General features: G+C 39.2%; 1 protein-coding gene across 3 annotated transcripts in view; it reads right to left on the minus strand.

The window, feature by feature from the left end:
• Nucleotides 1–18,908, minus strand: part of GHR (growth hormone receptor) — a 171,788-nt gene that overhangs the window by 131,391 nt on the left and 21,489 nt on the right. Inside the window, exon 2 of one of the 3 annotated variants that reach the window (XM_070743396.1) lies at nt 17,167–17,334. The exons of the other annotated variants lie outside the window; for them this stretch is intronic. The gene's annotated coding sequence lies outside the window, so the exon portion shown is untranslated. The remainder of the gene's footprint in view (nt 1–17,166; nt 17,335–18,908) is intronic. 3 annotated transcript variants of the gene reach the window in all.

Consider the following 18,908-nt stretch of genomic DNA (forward strand, 5'->3'; position numbering starts at 1 on the left):
ATAAGATGCGACTTTAAAAAAAGGCATCATAGCTGGAAAGCAGAATATATTAAATAATAGATAAAATAGGGAGAGACTAAAATTATATTGTGGGAGAAAAAACAGAGGCAAAAAAAGCAGTATTCTATTCCAGAGACAAAAACACACAAAAAATAAAAAAATAAATGGCACAGCTCATTGTATTTCATGTGACTCATCTGTGATCTCTTCACACTGATTTCATTCAGCCCCTGCATCATACCTTAATCACAATAGCATCCTCACAAATTCTCAGGTTCAGAATAAGATAATACGAAGTACCATTACTTGAAGAAGAAGAAGAAAACAGCAGCTGGGGTTTTATGACTTGCTAAATTTCCCATTATCTGCAGCTCTGCCTTTATGTAACTTTATGTCTAGGCAGCTCGTTTATTTAAAGTGTACAGTATATATATATAGGGGAAGGCTTGGTAGGGAAGGTTTGCCTATTTGCCGATGACTCTAAAGTGTGCAATAGGGTTGATATTCCTGGAGGGGTCTGTAATATGGTAAATGATTTAGCTTTACTAGATAAATGGTCAAAGCAATGGAAACTGCAGTTTAATGTTTCCAAATGTAAAGTAATGCACTTGGGGAAAAGGAATCCTCAATCTGAGTATTGCATTGGCAGTTCTGTGTTAGCAAAAACTTCAGAAGAAAAGGATTTAGGGGTAGTGATTTCTGACAGTCTCAAAATGGGTGAGCAGTGTGGTCGGGCAGTAGGAAAAGCAAGTAGGATGCTTGGCTGCATAGCTAGAGGTATAACAAGCAGGAAGAGGGAGATTGTGATCCCCTTATATAGAGCGCTGGTGAGACCACATTTGGAATACTGTGTTCAGTTCTGGAGACCTCACCTACAAAAAGATATTGACAGCAACTCATGCCTTGTCTAAAAAGACTGAAGCAAAAATAAATAGATGGTTTCTTAAATTGGGGTTTTTTAAATTAACTTAAATATTAGATTTGTTTACATTGTATTATTATTGTTGTTAGCTGCCCCGAGTCTACGGAGAGGGGCGGCAAACAAATCTGATTAATAAATAAATAAGATAGAAAAGGTAAAGAAAAACAGGACCTCTGAGAAAGCAGATCTTTAAGGAATATAATGGCAAAGATTTGCTAAGGGAGAAGATGACACGCCTCCCTCTCCAAAATGGCTAACTCGGCTGCTTTTCCTCAGAAAAATCACAGGAGGCTGCTGTAATTGATGCCATTCTTTGAGGCAGGGAAATGTCAACATCTGTCACCTCAAGGACGACACCCAGCTTTGAACAGCATGTTCAGAGCTGCAGTCCAAAAGAAGGTGGAGCAACGTTTACATTTAGTCACAAGTTGCTTGGCTGTTTGCTTGGCACGCTCAGTGGCTGAGCTCCAGCCTTGCGGTCCCCAAAAGCTAAGCAGCATCAGTCGGTTAATATCTGGATGGAAATCACTAGTGAATTCCAGGATAGAGAGCTAAGAAAGCTTTCTATCCTTGAAAGCTTAGAACTACATTGCCTTAAACACAATCTAAGCATAGGTCATAAAATCATATTTATGTATTTATTATGTATTTATTGGATTTGTATGCCGCCCCTGTCCGTGGACTCGGGGCGGCTAACAACAGTGATAAAAACAGCATTTAACAATCCATAGATTGTTAACAATCCAATACTAAAACAACTAAAAAACCCTTATTTATAAAACCAAACATACCATGCATAAATTGTAGAGGCCTAGGGGGAAAGAATATCTCAGTTCCCCCATGCCTGACAAGCAGAGGTGGGTTTTAAGGAGCTTACGAAAGGCGAGGAGGGTGGGGGCAATTCTAATCTCTGGTTCTAATCTATTCTAATCTATGATACGAGGTCCTTCCTGTCAATGGCTACTTCAGCTTCAACCACAACAACACATGAGCACACAACAGATACAAGCTTAATATAAACCGCTCCAAACTCGACTGCAGGAAATATGACTTTAGTAACCGAGTAGTTGATGCATGGAACTCACTACCAGACTCTGTAGTATCATCTCCTAACACCCAAAACTTTACCCTTAAGACTATCTACTGTTGACCTCTCCCGATTCCTAAGAGGTCATTAAGGGGCGTGCATAAGTGCACCAGTGTGCCTTCCGTCCCCTGTCATAATGTTTCTGTTTATGTTTCTTTTATTTTTTTACTATTGTCATGTATATGAATATTCTTATATCTAATGTTTCTTTTTATTTTTACTAGTATCATGTATGTGAATATTCTTATATCTTTACATACCTCCAATATGTACTTGACAAAACAAATAAATAAAAATAAAAAGTTGGAGGGTAAAAAAAAATCCTAGAAGAAAGCTTAGTTAGTCCTCTCTGAACAGGGGAAAGTGTAAATCTACATCAACCAGGCACCAGGCACCTACAACATGTATTTTGGCAGCTTTAAAATTTCCACATCACCAAGGTGGGTAGCAATGGCATGATTTATATCGTTAACCTTTCTTCCATCTCTCATTTCCCTTTTGCAACTCCCCCCCCCCTTTTCTTGATCAATTGACGCAGCAAGCACTGGCCATGGAAACCACAACGAGGGGTGAGTGGCTGGAAAATGGCTAAGATGTATTGATGGACAGTGTGATGGAGCACCATCCTTCTTGCATATAATTTAAACATATATTGTGAGTAGTTAGAGGGACAACATGGAACTCCTCCTCCTCCTCCATTATATTTATAGCATGGACAGATTATTGCTTGTAAAGTGCTAGTGACTTTTGCTATTTCTGAATGGAATGTTCTTTCCTCCCGCCAACTCAGCCCACCCTCCCACTTGCATCCTGTGGTTAGGTTCCCATCTTCTGTACAGTACTGAATAATCCCCTTTAAGCTGGAGAAGGACATAAACAAAGCGAACACAAATACTGGCAAGAAAGAGTCCATTCAGATTTGCTTTCACTAAAAGCAACCACACCAAAAATGTTTAGGAATGGATAGGGCTTAGAGGCATTAAAAGACATAATAAAATAATTAAATAATTAAATAATAAAATAATAAATAAATAATAAATAAATAAATAAATAAATAAATAAATAAATAAATTTACTTACTTACTTACTTACTTACTTACTTACTTACTTACTTACTTACTTACTTACTTACTAGATTTGTATGCCACCCCTCTCCGTAGACTCCGGACGGCTCACAACAACAATAGAAAACAGTTCAAAACAAATCCAATAATTTAACGATTAAAAAAGAAAACATTAAAATCCCCGTTATTAAAACAGACATACACACAGACATACCATACTTAAATTGTATAGGCCCGGGGGAGATGTCTCAATTCCCCCATGCCTGATGGCAAAGGTGGGTTTTAAGGAGTTTACGAAAGGCAGGGAGGGTGGGGGCAGTTCTAATCTCCGTGGGGAGCTGGTTCCAGAAAGTAGGGGCCGCCACAGAGAAGGCTCTTCCCCTGGGGCCTGCCAAACGACATTGTTTAGTCGATGGGACCCAGAGAAAGCCAACTCTGTGGGACCTAATCGGTCTCTGGGATTCGTGCGGCAGAAGGCGGTCCCGGAGGTATTCTGGTCCGATGCCATGAAGGGTAAATAAATAAATAAATAAACATAAACATAAAATACAAACTGGATGGACACGGCCTTGTAGACAACCCTCACTCTGTCAAAGAGCTTGAAGTACTCATCTTTAATCATGTAATGGCAGAGTGCACTGTAACCACATTACCAAAAAAGCATTAAGAGTTTTTAACCAAATCTTGCATCGCTTCTTCTCTGGCAATATTGTAGTGCTAACTAGAGCATACAAAACATTTGCTAGACCAATTCTCGAATACAGCTCATCTATTTGGAACCCGCACTGCATATCAGACATTTATCAGGGTTTCCAGGGGAAAATAATTTTGAAATTTCCTGATATTTCCCTGACATTTCCCTGTAACTTGTGATCTAGTTAAGGCACAGTTGTTGATAATGTCATACGAAACAGCTAAACCATGGAGAAATATCAGTAGCTGAGGAAGCAAGTTGTTGCCACAGTTATGCTAATTTTTACTTGACTCTGCCAGGCAGCACAATCCGTTTTTTTAATATGATTTTTCCCTGACTTTTAAACATTTTAATAGTTTGGTTTTTTCCCCCTGATTTATTCCATTTTTTTTTCACAAATTCCGATAATTCCCTTATATTTATGGAATCACCAATTTCCCTGATAATTCCGTTTCCCAGGTTTGCTGGACACCCTGTTAATACATTTGAGAGAGTCCAGAGATATTTTGCGAGAAGAGTCCTCCATTCCTCTATTCACAGCACAATACCATCAGACTTGAAATTTTGAGCTTAGACAATTTAGAACTACGCCACCTTTGGTCTGACCTAAGCGTACTACATAAAATTATTTACTACAATCATGTTCTACCTGTCAATGACTACTTCATCTTCAACCACAATAATACACGAGCATACACTAGATACAAAGTTAAGGTAAACCACGCCAAACTTGATTGCAGGAAATACGACTTCAGCAACAGAGGTCAATGCCTGAATACACTAACTCTGTGGTTTTTTTCACCAAACCCCCAAAACTTTAATTCAATTCAATTCTATTCAATTCAATTTATTAGATTTGTATGCCGCCCCTCTCCGAAGACTCAACTAGTCTAACCTTAGACTATCTACTGTTGACTTCACCCTATTCCTGTAAGGGATGTAAGGAGCATGCATAAGCACACCAACACGCCTACCGTCCCTGTCCTAATGTCCCTCGTTATTTGTATCCATTTCATGTATTAATAACCATGCTTATACCTATATCTGTTAATAATAATAATAATAATAATAATAATTTATTAGATTTGTATGCCACCCCTCTCCAAGAATTCTAATCTTATACATGCTTGACAAATAAATAAAATAAATAAGGGATGAGATCGTCCATCCCAAAAGTTGTTTTGATGATAGACTTACATCTGAAGCAAATGAAAGATTAGAAAGAGAGGGAAGGAGAATTCAGAATATGAAAGACTCCAGAGGGTCCCTATAAAGAAAGTGTATTGTCTCTACAATAAAATAATAACAATTAAAAAAAAATAAAATGGAGATGATTGTTTTTTAAAAATCACAATCTTCTCAAAATGATCTCCATTTTGACAAGATTGTGATTTAAAAAATAATAACAATCATCTCCAAATCTCCAAACAATCATCTGCAAACTGACATAGATATGCATTAATCACTTGCAGCTGTTGTTAACAATTCTGGGACAAAGGCTGCTAACTCATAGAACATAAGAAGAACCATGCTGAATCAGGCCAAAGCCAATTGAGTCCAGCATTCTGGACAGTGGCCCACCAATTGTCCATGGGGATCTTGAGCAGAAGGAGAAAGCAAAACCCTCCCTTTCCCTTGACCCCCAACAAATGGTACTCAAAGGAATCCTGCCTGCCTCAACCAACATAGAGGTGGCACATGGACATCCATTTCAATAAACACCAATACACTTGGCATCCATGAACCTGTCTAATGCTGCCTTGAAGCTATCCAGGCTGACAGCTGTCATGACCTCTTCTGGAAGTGAATTCCATAAACCAATGACCCTCTGGGTGAAGAAATATTTCCCTTTATTTGTCCTCACTTTCTTACCTATGAGCTTTAGGGAGTGCCCCCTCATCCTAGTATTGTGTGATAGAGAAAATATTTTTTCTCTAAAAGAATTTTTCTCTATCCACCTTTTCTACCCCATGCATGATTTTATACACTTCAATCAAGTCACCCCTTAAACACCGTCTTTCAAGGCTGAAGAGACCAAGGAGTTGCAATTTGGTTTCATAAGGGAGGGGCTCCATTTCCTTGATCATTCTTGTTGCACTTTTTGCAGCTTTTCCAGTTCCATTATATCCTTGAGGTGCGGTGACCAGAACTGTACACAGTAGTGCAAGTATGGTCTCGCCATCGATTTGTACAGAGGTACTGACTTATTTTCGATTCCCTTCCTAATCATGCCAAGCATGGAATTTAGGTTTTTTTACTGCTGCTGCGCATTGGGTTGACATCTTCGTTGAGCTGTCCACCAAAACCCCAAGATCCCTTTCTCATACACGCAACACATCAAAAAGAAATCCTGGATTATGGGGCAGGAGAGAAGATTATCTATACCTCAGATCCAGCGGTGGGTTGCAATTTACCTCACTGTTGGTTCGCTTCCTCCCATGCTATGTGGGCACGCCTCATAGCACACATCTGCTTTGTGCACGAGCACATGTGTAATAACCAGAAACACCCCCCTCCCCCCAAAAAGGCGAAAAACAAGATGGCGACCGCATGTACAGTGCTGGAACTCAGCTTCTGCGCATGATCAGAAGGAAATAATAACAAATAAACAATTTTTTAAAAAAGATGACAATACCCACAAACCAGCACCGACCGATCCGGTGACATCATTGGGTGAACCAGTCCGAACCAGTCCTGCTCAAATCTATTCCAGATCTTGTGGAAAGCTGATAGTTTCTTGCTAAGCCCCGTTTCCAGCTACTCCTAAACCAAGTGGATCAATTTAATAATAATTCCACTTTAGGAAGGTTCTTCAGCATCATTTCTACTTGTTAAAGAAAAATATATTGTTGGTTTGATTATTAACATATTTTTGCTTTCAAACCTTATCTTGACAATCAACCATTTATCATTCAGAATGTTTTTGAACATAGGTTTAACTGTTGTTGTTTTTTTACTATTTTTTGAAATAATTTGAGACATTTTTTTAAAAAAATCAGAGATATTAGCAACAGTAGTTCAAGTAAGTACTTTCAAAACATTAAACCACTCTACATGTTCTTATTTCTCTGTGTCAAGTTGGGTTGCCTGTAGTTCAAAAGCAACAGATGGGTCGAAAACTCTTTTCTACTTCCCAGAAGCTTCTATATCTGAAATTACTAAATAATGTGAAGCAGAAAATATTTGAAAACTATAATTTAAACCCCAAAATAATCCTAGCACAGAGTATGAAAAAAAAGCAGAATATGTGGATGAGGAGGTAATCACAAGCATCATTGATCCTAGCTCTGACTGCATAATAAGAATAAACCAATTTGTCTACTGCATCAATTGGAGTGCCAACAATTTTACCTGCACTCCTCAGCTAGAACCTTTTTTTCTTTTCTTTTATCTTTTCCTTTCCCCTTTGCTCTTCTTTTGAAATTTAAAAACAGTCTCTAGTGTCTAATGAGAAAACCTATATATATTTTTTCAATGTAAAATGTCATTTCCCTAGGTTTGAGTGAAAATACAAAGCAACACCATGAAGTGCTTTTGAAAAGATATAAGGACATACAAATATAATTTACTGAGACATACTCAAAAGACCCACTTCTAACAGGCTACCTGTTCAGGCTCCAAAAGTGGGAAATACATTAGGTTATAGAGTTTTAGTAATTGTAAATGCTTCACCCTTGTGCTATTTTTTAAAAATCCAAGGAGATAGGAGATAACGTAATATCATGTTATTCTCTGTTACCCATTCTAAGTGGTAATTTTTTTTTACTGCTTTTACAATTGCAGCAAAATACTTAAAACACAAGCTATTAAAACACAAGCTATTAAGACAGGAACCTGTAAGTGTAGGGGTGTCAAACTCATTTCATTGAAGGCCACATCAGATTGCTTTACTTCAAGGGGGAAGCATGGCCAGCTGGACATAATTTGTGTCAGGGGCACCTGTGGCGGCGTTTTCGGCTGTGAAACCCTCTGCCAGTAAAAATGGAGCTGGGGAGGGAGGGTGTCCTGCAAGCAGCCCTCCCAATGAGGTTTTTTTCTGGTAGAAGTATCACGGGCCGGTCTTTAACTGTTTCCACAATGGCCCCATGGGCCAGATCAGGGGTAGACAAAGTTGGCTCTTCTATGACATGCGGACTTCAACTCCCAGAATTCCTGAGCTAGCACGACTGGCTCAGGAATTCTGGTAGTAGAAGTCTACCAGTCACAGAAGAGCCAACTATGCCTACGCTTAGGCCAGATCTAAGCATCCTGCAGGCCGGATCCGGCCCCTGGGCCTTGAGTTTGATACCCCTGTCCTAGTGTTTAAAACAACAGTAACAAAAAAGACAAAGTCTGGGATCTCCTGTCAGGCCCCAAACTGTGAATGACATAGAGGTATTTCTCAACTTACAACCATTGATTTAGTAATTGTTTGATATTATGACGACATTGAAAAAAATGACTTCTGCTTAGTTTACACATTTATGACTTTTGCAGCATCCCTGCAGTTATGTGACCAAAATCTGGATGTTTGGCAACTGGCATGTAATTATGACAGTTCCACTGCCTTGGGGTCATGTGATCTCCATTTGTAATCTTCCCAACTGGCTTCCAACAAGCAAAGTCAATGGGGGAAGCCAGATTCGCTTAATGATTGGATGATTCACTGAGGCAAAAAGATCGTAAAATGGAACAAAACTCACTCAACAACTGCCTTAGCAACAGAAATTTTTGGCTCAATTATGTTGTGGATTATCTGTATGGAAATTCTTCCAAGCTGAATTATTTATTGTTTCACACCAACAGACAAAATCCTCCCAGACTGACCAACCTATTTGCATCCACAACATATTCTGTTAATTATTAGGGAGGGCCTGAGTTCACCCTCTTCCTTTCACACATAGTATCTAGGGTGAGTTGCCTCTGACTCCTTTGAAATGAACTAGTCCTAAAGCTGGCCTGACTGAGGCCATTTTAAGGTCTCAGGGCTGACACACTGGAGAAGAGGGACAGGGAGGGGGAAACAAAGATTATTGTGGTTTGTGGTCAAAACAAAATACTTTCTCTTGGGAATCAAGGACATTCCTGCAGGTGCTAGGAAGGAGGGGACTGGAGTCACCTAGCAACTGGACAGTATCCTGATTGGACCATGTGACTGATTGTTTTAAGAAAGTGAAAAATTTATACTTTTAATTAGCACGAGAATAGTCAGAGTCGGTTTTCACCAGCCTGTGCCAATGTAACATATCCAATAAATTCTTTGAGGAATCTACCTGCCTCAGAGTTTTGTTTGCTACTGGTATGTTACTTGGAGCCCAGACACCTTCAATACTGGTAAGGTCCCACAGAGTTGGTCTTTTCATTTATTTCATTTATTGGATTTATATGCCGCCCCTCTCCGAAAACTCGGGGCGGCTCTTCCGGGTTCCATCGATGAAACAATGTCGTCTGGTGGGATCCAGGTGAAGAGCCTTCTCTGTGGTGGCCCCGGCCCTCTGGAATCAACTCTCCCCAGAGATTAGGATTGCCCCCACCCTCCTTGCCTTTCGCAAACTCCTTAAAACCCATCTCTGTCGTCAGGCATGGGGAAATTAATTCCCCTGGGCCGTTTCCATTTTATGTATGGTTTGTATGAGATGTATGATTGTTTTTATATTAAGGGTTTTAAATTGTTTTAATAATTGGATTTGTGAGCCGCTCCGAGTCTGCAGAGAGGGGCGGTATACAAATCTAATAAATCATAATAAATAATAATAATAATTATAAATGTTGGCCACTTGCTTTTTCATTTAAGAAGGAGTCAAAATCCTTTTTCTTTAACAGTGCCTTTTTTGATTTTTCATAATCATCTTAATACTGTACTTCCCGGTTCAGACTGTTTGCCCGAACTGATAGTGACTCGCTCATGATGTCACAATGGTGTCACTGAAACAGCTCCATCAATGCTGGTCCATGGGGACTGCCAACTTTTTATTTATTTATTTTTTTTAAAAAAAAATTAAAAAAAATTTTTTTTCTGAGCACGTGCAGAAGCAGAGTTCCAGTTTTGTGCATGCGGTCACCATCTTTTCTTTGGCTTAATTTTTTTTAAAAAAAATGTTACTGCGCATGCACATATACGCAAAGTGTGCACGTTAATGTGGCACAGGAGGGATCAAACCAGCAGCAATGTAAGTTGGAATCCACCCCTGATCCCATGGGATGCCTATGAGCAGTAGAGGGACAACATTCTGGCTGGATACTTCCGGGAGTTGAAGTCTTACAGTTCCTAAACTTGAGAAACACTGATTTACATCGATGAACACACTAATCTTTAGCATCATGATAACAGCAATATAGACAGCATATCAATTGCTGCATAAATATACAACAGCAGCCAGGCTCTCTGAATCATGTGCACAGTCGTTGGCTCCTGCTTAAAGTTCACTAACTGCTTCAAAGCAAAGGTTAAAAAAAGTATCCCTCCAGATGTTGTTGAACTACAACTCACAAAGGCTCCAGCCAGTATGTCTAAATGACGTGGGCTGTTGTGAATTGCAGTTCAAACACAAATTAGGATAATTGCAAATTCTGCCGCACGAATCCCAGCGGCCGGTTAGGTCCCACAGAGTTGGTCTTCTCCAGGTCCCGTCGACTAAACAATGTCGTCTGGCGGGACCCAGAGGAAGAGCTTTCTCTGTGGCAGCTCCGACCCTCTGGAATCAGCTTCCTCCAGAGATTAGAACTGCCCCCACCCTCCCTGCCTTTTGTAAACTCCTTAAAACCCACCTCTGTTGTCAAGCGTGGGGGAACTGAAACACCTCCCCCTGCCTATGTAGTTTTTGTGCATGATATAACTGTATGTATGTTTTTTATATTGGGGTTCCTTGCTTTTAGATTTTTAAATGTACAATTGTTATTTTAGATTCTAATTATTAGATTTGTCATTATATATTGTTTTTATCACTGTTGTGAGCTGCCCCGAGTCTGCAGAGAGGGGCGGCATACAAATCTAATAAATAAACAAACAAACAAACAAACAAACAAATTCTCCATTTCTTGGTCAAAACAAGGCATAGTTGTGCAGGGATGTCAAACTGGTGGCCCGTGGGCCAGATACATCATGTGCAGGCCACACCCACCCCGGCATCGCAAAGGCAAAAACCGTCACAATACGTCACATGACACGATCAAGTTTGACACCTGTGGCATAGCAGATGTATTCATTATCTTCAAGCCATAAGGTGAAAAAAAAGGGGGGGGAGTTGAAAAGCTATGCCATGTGATAATTCACAGTAATGTAAGAGTATTATTTGTCTGCCACTACACTATGCTAGAAATCTCATTTCTAAGGCTCCGATGAACAAAAGTAGTAAAATCGTACTCCCGCATTGCTTTGACATTTCATACATATTTCCAAATTATGCTGCTGAGTTCTTTCTTCTTGTTGATTAAGTAGTTTTAAAGTGTTTTCAGTGCTTGTCAGAATTCTAGGTATTAAGCACAGCTTTCTTTTCTTCATCCCTGGTTTTATAATAGGTAAGTCCAAGGCCAGGAATATATACCAGTAGTTTTTACAATCAACATATTCATAAAGAACACACTTGAATCTTTATTATTTTGAAAACATGTTCTCAAAGACCAGGGTGGAGGATATTCTTGAATTCCCTACCCAAACACACAGATGTTGCAAGCCAGGAAACAGAAGGCAAAAATGTTATGGAACCAGATGCCAAACACCTGTAGGAAATGGGAAGAGAAGCCAAAGGCAAAAAAACACAGAGGGGAAAGGCTGTAATTCAGAATACACTGTACAGTGTTCCGAGACCGCCCGCGAAAGTCGAATTTCCGCGAAGGAGAGATGCGGAAGTAAACACACTATTTTTTGCTATGAACATCACAAGCCTTCCCTTAACACTTTAAACCCCTAAATTGCAATTTCCCATTCCCTTAGAAACCATTTAGATTATTACTCACCATATTTATTTATTAAAGATTATTAAAAAAAGATTTATTAAAGGCAGACAAAAGTTTGGCGATGACACATGACGTCACCGGGCAGGAAAAACCGTGGTATAGGGAAAAAACCTGCAAAGTATTTTTAAATTAATATTTTTGAAAAACCGTGGTATAGACTTTTCGCGAAGTTCGAACCTGCGAAAATTGAGGGAACACTGTACAACCTTTTTTTTGAGGAATATCCCAGGTGCAATAAGAAGCCCAGGAAATATTGCACATGCAATCCTGAAGGACAGCTATAAATCAATCTACATAATACCAAATGCAACAAATCAGTGTTGTCACTTGGGGCCAAGATATCACAGACAGTAGCCACATATTTCTAAAAGGGTCCCAACCTGCCCATCCATCTGGTTGCTACAGAATATATCCTTCCTCCTGAATTGTCAGTGGTGATGAGTTGGATACAGAGAGCCCTTCTGTTCCAGACACCCTGAATAACAGAAATGACTAGGTAATAATTCACTAGTGATTAATTTTCTGATGTTTGCACAAGGCCAGAGAGATAATGTGCTGAGTGTTGCAATGCCAGTTAGGAAAGGTGTCTCCTTTTGAAGCACCGCTGTAAGTTAGGCTAGAAGAGCAGAATCAAAGTCCCATTGAGTTCTTTTGAGATGGCCTTTCCTAATTATCATTATTATGTATGTTCAAACCCATGTGGAGAGTTCTAGGTTGGAGAAGATCATCAATGCTATTTTAAAACAAAGAGCTAAGTAAGCAAGAGTTATCTCTCAAGGCCCAGTTGCCTAAGAGCGACATATGTTACCTCTATCAGATAGCCCAAGTTCACCCTAGAGAGTAAATACTACAGTTTGAGTTGCAGGAAAAAAGATAAGGGTTAAAGGAACAGGTGAAAATAGTAGGTAAAGTTGAAATAAAAGGCTTTTAAACTAAAACCAAAAGCCCTAAACTTAGTACCAAAAAAACCTGATCTTAACAATCTTTAAAAGGATTTAAAACCTGCTAACAAAAATAATAAAAACTAGATTTCAAGATGCAGTTATTCATTCTACATAAAAATCTAAGCATTATGGTAGTATAGAAAGATGATAATGTTTATTTTAAAAATGAAATCACTGGAGCTTAATTATGCTATATAAAAAAATTCTAAGATAGCTAGTGTTGTAGTTGCCAAACAGAGAAACTGAAAACTTCTTGATATTCTTTCAGGCTTATCTACATCTCTAAGTTATTTCACATGGGGAAAAAAATGCAGGAAACATAAAATATAATTCCCTTAACTCCTGGAGAGAGGAAAAATCATTGAGAGAGCACAGTCATTGAAAAACAAAGTCAAAGTCTCTTATACAGAGTGAGATAAGTGGCATATAAATTTAATTAATAAATAAGGAAATATCTGGGGCTACTGACCATTCCTTTTTGCATAGCAGAATAAAAGGTAACATACAATGTGCTATGACATCGGTGATGCAACTGCCTGCTTCCTTTTCCCAATGACTTTCCCCCTGTACGTGTGTATCAAAATCTGTAAGATGACACAGTGTTTTTACAAGTATGGCAACTGACACAAGCAAAAGATGCAACTTTGATGCAACATCTCCCTTAAAGACCCATGACCTCCTCTATCTTCAACCACTTTTCTAGGTGCTCATCATTCCACTTATTATAATTGATAGGATATAACTGTTTATAAACCATGATTTAAACCTGATTTGTTTCCATCCAATATAGCTGGGATTAGGCAGATATTTTCCAACTGATATGATTTCAGAAGCTGCGAAATGGTTGTCAGCTTCAGTGTTTTGAAGTTGCTCCCCATTTCTTAATCCTATGAAAATGGCACCTTTGATCTACAGGTCTATCCACCATGAAGGAATGGTAGTGATGGAGGGATGAATTGGGTTAAGATTTTACTCAAGATACATCAAACTATAAATTAGATTTTTTTGCAACAAAGGACTAACAGACACGCTCTGGGAAAAATGGATTAAGTGATAACTTGGTACCCCAATTCAGAGAAGATTCTGATCTTTATCACTAGTGCTCCTAATTGGACTCAAATTCTACAATATTTATTAATGGAACATAATTCAATTTCAGTGGATTTTCAAGCTGGTTATCCAATTACAGTCATCCCTATCTTCAAAAAAGGACATTCAAGTAATGTTGAAAATTACAGACCAATCTTTTTATGTTGTGTCACCTGCAAAGTCATGGATTTAATCATAAATCAATCCATTACCCTCCACCTAGAAACCAACAACCTCTAACAAACAATCTGGTTTCAGAAAAAAAATATCCTATAACCTGCAACTACTAACTACACTGCAAAAACATATGGACTACACATCTCGATCAGGGTAAAACAATAGACGCAATTTACATAGACTTCTGTAAAGCCTTTGACTCAGTGGTACATGGCAAACATCTTCTGAAACTCAAATCCTGTGGCCTCTCAAGTCCCCTTCATGATTGGATAACTGCATTCTTGTCAAACAGATAGCAAGTGGTTAAAATAGGGAGTGCCATATCAAATTCTGTACCTGTCAATAGTGACGTACCTCAAGGCAGCATTCTAGGACCAACACTATTCAAACTTTACATAAACAATCTTTGTGATCATATTACAAGCCATTGCATCCTCTTTGCTGACGATGTTAAATTATTTAATACCACTGACAATACTGCTACCTTTCAAAAAGAACTTGACTATGTATCAGAATGGTCAAACAACTGGCAACTTCAAATCTCAACCAATAAATATTCTGTCTTACACATCGGCAAAAAGAATCAGAACGCAAATACAAACTTGGAGGACACAACCTTATAGATGACCCGCACTCTGTCAAGGACCTTGGAGTACTCATTTCTAATGACCTAACTGCCAGAGCCTGCTGTAACAACATTGCCAAAAAGGCACTAAGAGTTATTAATCTAATCTTGTGTAACTTCTTCTCCAGCAATATTAATCTACTAACCAGAGCATACAAAACATTTGCGAGACCAATTCTTGATTACAGCTTACCTGTCTGGAACTCACATTGCATATCAGATATCAATACAACCAAGAGAGTCCAAAAATATTTCACAAGAAGAGTTCTCCACTCCTCTGCTTGCAACAGAATACCTTCTTCCACCAGACTTGAAATTTTGGGCTTAGGTAGCCTAGAACAGTGATGGCGAACCTATGGCACAGATGCCATAGGTGGCTAGCGGAGCCATATCTGCTGGCATGCGAACTGTTGCCCTAGCTCAACTCCAATGTGCATGTGTGTGCCAGGCAGCTGATTTTTGGCTTGCACGGAGGCTTTGGGAGGGCATTTTGGGCTTCCTCTGGGGGATGGGTAAGAGTGTCTTTACCTTCCCCCAGCTCCAGGAAAGTCTTTGAAGTATGGGGAAGGCGAATCACAGGCCTACTGGGTCCAGCAGAAGTTGGAAGCAGGCCGTTTCTGGTCTTCAGAGAGCCTCGATGGTGGCGGGGAAAGTTGTTTTCACCCTCCCCAGGCATTGAATTATGGGTGTGGGCACTCACGCATGCGCGACAGCTCGTGCCCACGCTCTTTCAGCACCCGAGAAAAAAAATGTCCACCATCACTGGCCTAGAACTTTGTCGCCTTCAATCTGACCTAAATGTAATTCACAAAATCATTTACCACAATGTCCTACCTGTCAATGATTTCTTCAGCTTCAACTGCAATAATACACGAGCACACTATCGATTCAAACTTAATGTAAACCGTTCCAAACTCGGCTGCAGAAAATACAACTTCAGCAACAGAGTAATCAATGCCTGGAATGCACTACCTGGCTCTGTGGTTTCTTCCCTAAACCCCAAAAACTTTAACCTCACTTCATTCCTAAGAGGTCTGTAAAGGGCAGGCATAAGTGCACCAGTGTGCCTACCATCCCTTTCCCATTGTCCTATTGCCTAATTTACCTGTACCTACCTTGCTAAAGCTAATTTTCTGTTGGCAGTGCATATTCTCTTTCTGCTTTTGACTGTCCAGAGAGGTCAGTCAATGTTTGCTCAAGAGGTTTTGAACAATTCCCATCATTCCTGACCACTGGCTCTGTTGGCTTGGACTGGTGGGAACCATAATCAAAACCTTGTTTGCTTATTTTTAAAATAAAAGCCTTTCCTGTAAAAAGGAAACAAGTGTTATAAGAAGTGTGGGGTTTTTTTGGGGTGGAGGGAAGGTCAAAGTATTACCAGCTTACGTCTACAATTTTGCTTTGCCAAGTGGCCAACTAAATGTCTTTCGAGTCCTTAAAAACAGAAGACGGAGTTGCAGGTAGTCCTCAACTTATGACCACAATTTGGACTGTAATACCTGTCATAACATGTTGCAGCCTTAAGTATAAGCATTATGACAATTTTATGGAGTTCTTTAAGTGAATCACAGTGGTCATAAGGCAAGTCACAATTTTGCAGGAAATCAGCAAAAAAAAGCTCACAAATCACAATAGTATGATTGCAGGATATTGCAACTAGTCATAAATGCAAGCCAGCTGCCTAACGCCTGGGTCGTGATCACATGATCATGGCGGTGCTGCAATACAGATTGTAAATAACTTTTTCCAAGATTGTTGTAACTGTGAATCATCGGACAGTTGTAAAATTGAGGACTATCTTTATATCTTTTACCTGGCATTATAACCACTGGCTTAGGACAGAGTTCTTCGAACTTGGCAACTTTAAGACTTGGGGACTTTAACTCCCAGAATTCTCCAGTCAGCTATGCTAGAGTGGGTATGTATGTATGTATGTATGTATGTATGTATGTATGTATGTATGTATGTATTTTTTATTTATGTATTTGAATTCTAAGGTGCCCAACTCCTTCCAGAATCTGGGTGGCATACAACAAATTTTAAAACAACTAGAAACAATAAAAGCCCTAAATATAAAACCATTCGTTCTTCTTGGGCAGAGTTGGATGATGTTATTATTATTATTTATTAGATTTGTATGCCGCCCCTCTCTGAAGACTCAACAGCCACAGGCCTGCCAGCAAAGCCAGATCTTCACGGCTTTCCTGAAGGCTAGGAAGGAGTGGGCTGGTGCGAACCTCCAGGAGAGTTGGTCCTAGAGAGCCAGAGCCACCACAGAGAAGGCTCTCCCAACTGACATTGCCTAGTCGAGGGGACCCGGAATAGGCCAACCTTGGGGTCCTAATCGATCACTGAGAGGTTTGTGGCAGAAGATTGTCCCATAATAGTCTGGCCCAAAGCCATGTAGGGCTTTATAGGTGATAACCAACACCTAGAATCCAAGAGAAACATACGTGGCAAATTTCAACTTTGTAGGCTTTATGGTTCTGAAAATTTCATGATTACAGCGTGAGTGGTGTTTGCTTTTATATACAATAATATAGACGGATATATATTCATATACAATATATAGACATATATGGGAGTAAAGGAGGCACGGAATCAAAATTGTTATGGTTCAAAAACTTACCTTGCAATTAAACTTCAAGTGAGACAGAATAGATAATCACCTCCAGCAGCCTTCCCCAGCCTGGGGGCCTTCCAGATATGTGGACCTCAACTCGCAGAAGTGTGGCGATTGCTGAGATTTTTGAGAGTTGACGTCCATCCATCTGGAGGGTGCCAAGGATTGGGAAATCTGGGACAGAGCAAATAAACAGAACTTTAGTGAAAAGATGAAAACACGAGACTGTCATTTGTTTATTCTTAACATCAGAGAGTTAACACCAAAGCCTTCATCCATTTTTTATAAGCAGCTAAGAGCACCAGGTTGTGCTGGGCTCAACAAAAAAGGGAAGGCCGAGATTAGTGGAAATCAAATTGCTCCTTTAAAATTTCTTTCAGTCTTCATACAGTCTATTCAAAAGAACAGTTGGCTAGCTGTATTCAGTATGATTGTCTTCTGCCGTATGAGCCCCAGTGACTGGTTAGGTCCCACAGAGTTGGCCTTCTCCAGGTCCCATCAACTAGACAATGTTGCTTGACGGGACCTAGGGGAAGAGCCTTCTTTGGGGGGGGGGGGCTCTGGAATCAGCTTCCCTCCGAGATTCGCATTGCCCCCACCCTCCTCGCCTTCTGCAAGAATCTTAAGACTCATTTATGCCGCCAGGCTTGGGGTGATTAGATCTTAGCCCCCTGGCCGACGAATGTTATGCATGGTTGTAGTCTGAATGGGTATGATTTATTTTTAACATAATTGGGGAGTTTAGATTAGTTTACCTAGTTTTAATTAATATTCCAATTTGATTGATATTCCTTCCGCCTAGGCCTATACAATTTATGCATGGTATGTTTGTCTGTATGTTCAGTTTTTAATAAGGGTCTTTTAATTATTTTAAATATTAGATTTGTTATATGTTGTTTTATTTTTGTTGTTAGCCGCCCCGAGTCTACGGAGAGGGGCGGCATACAAATCTAATTAATAAATAAATAAATAAATAAATAAATAAATAAATAAATAAATAAATAAATAAATAAATAAATAAATAAATAAATAAATAAATAAATAAATAAATAAATAAATAAATAAATAAATAAATAAATAAATAAATAAATAAATAAATAAATAAATAAATAAATAAATTAAATAATTGGATTTAGCCACTGTATTTTCTTGTTTCCTTTTATATGTTGTAAGTCACCCCGAGTTCTTGGAGAGGGGCGGCATATTCCTTCACCCTTCAATCAATCCAACAAACAAAGTAAGTAAGTAAGTAAGTATTTGAAGGGCAGCCTTCCCCAAAATGCTGTTCTTCAAATATATTGGAATTTGATTCCTGTAATCCCATATAGTCCAATAGATGTATTGTGACTCCATCTCAACGGCATCTATAAACCTAGGACATTCCCAAAACCGAGCCAGAACAATGTTATATCTGATCTTGTACTACGGCAGAGAAATATCATGACGTTAGCAATTTTTTTTTGGCATAAGAATTTCTCAGTAAATGGATGGACACGCCATATTTCAAGGTATGATAAACCAACCTTTTAGAAGTTGGGACCCCTCATTCTAATTATACCGTGTGGGTCTTGGGACTTGAAGAGGCAACAATGATCCTAAGTAGGCCAACCCTGGAACTTTCCCATCCTTCCCAGAAAATGGACAGGTGAAGGCTATGTTTCCTAACAGAGGTCAATGATGAATCCTCAATGTACAAACAACTGAACAAATGGCCTCAAACTGTACACTGCAAAAAAAAAAAAAGCAGA

This window comes from Erythrolamprus reginae, chromosome 2, assembly GCF_031021105.1.
Source record: "Erythrolamprus reginae isolate rEryReg1 chromosome 2, rEryReg1.hap1, whole genome shotgun sequence".
Classification (NCBI taxonomy): domain Eukaryota; kingdom Metazoa; phylum Chordata; class Lepidosauria; order Squamata; family Dipsadidae; genus Erythrolamprus; species Erythrolamprus reginae.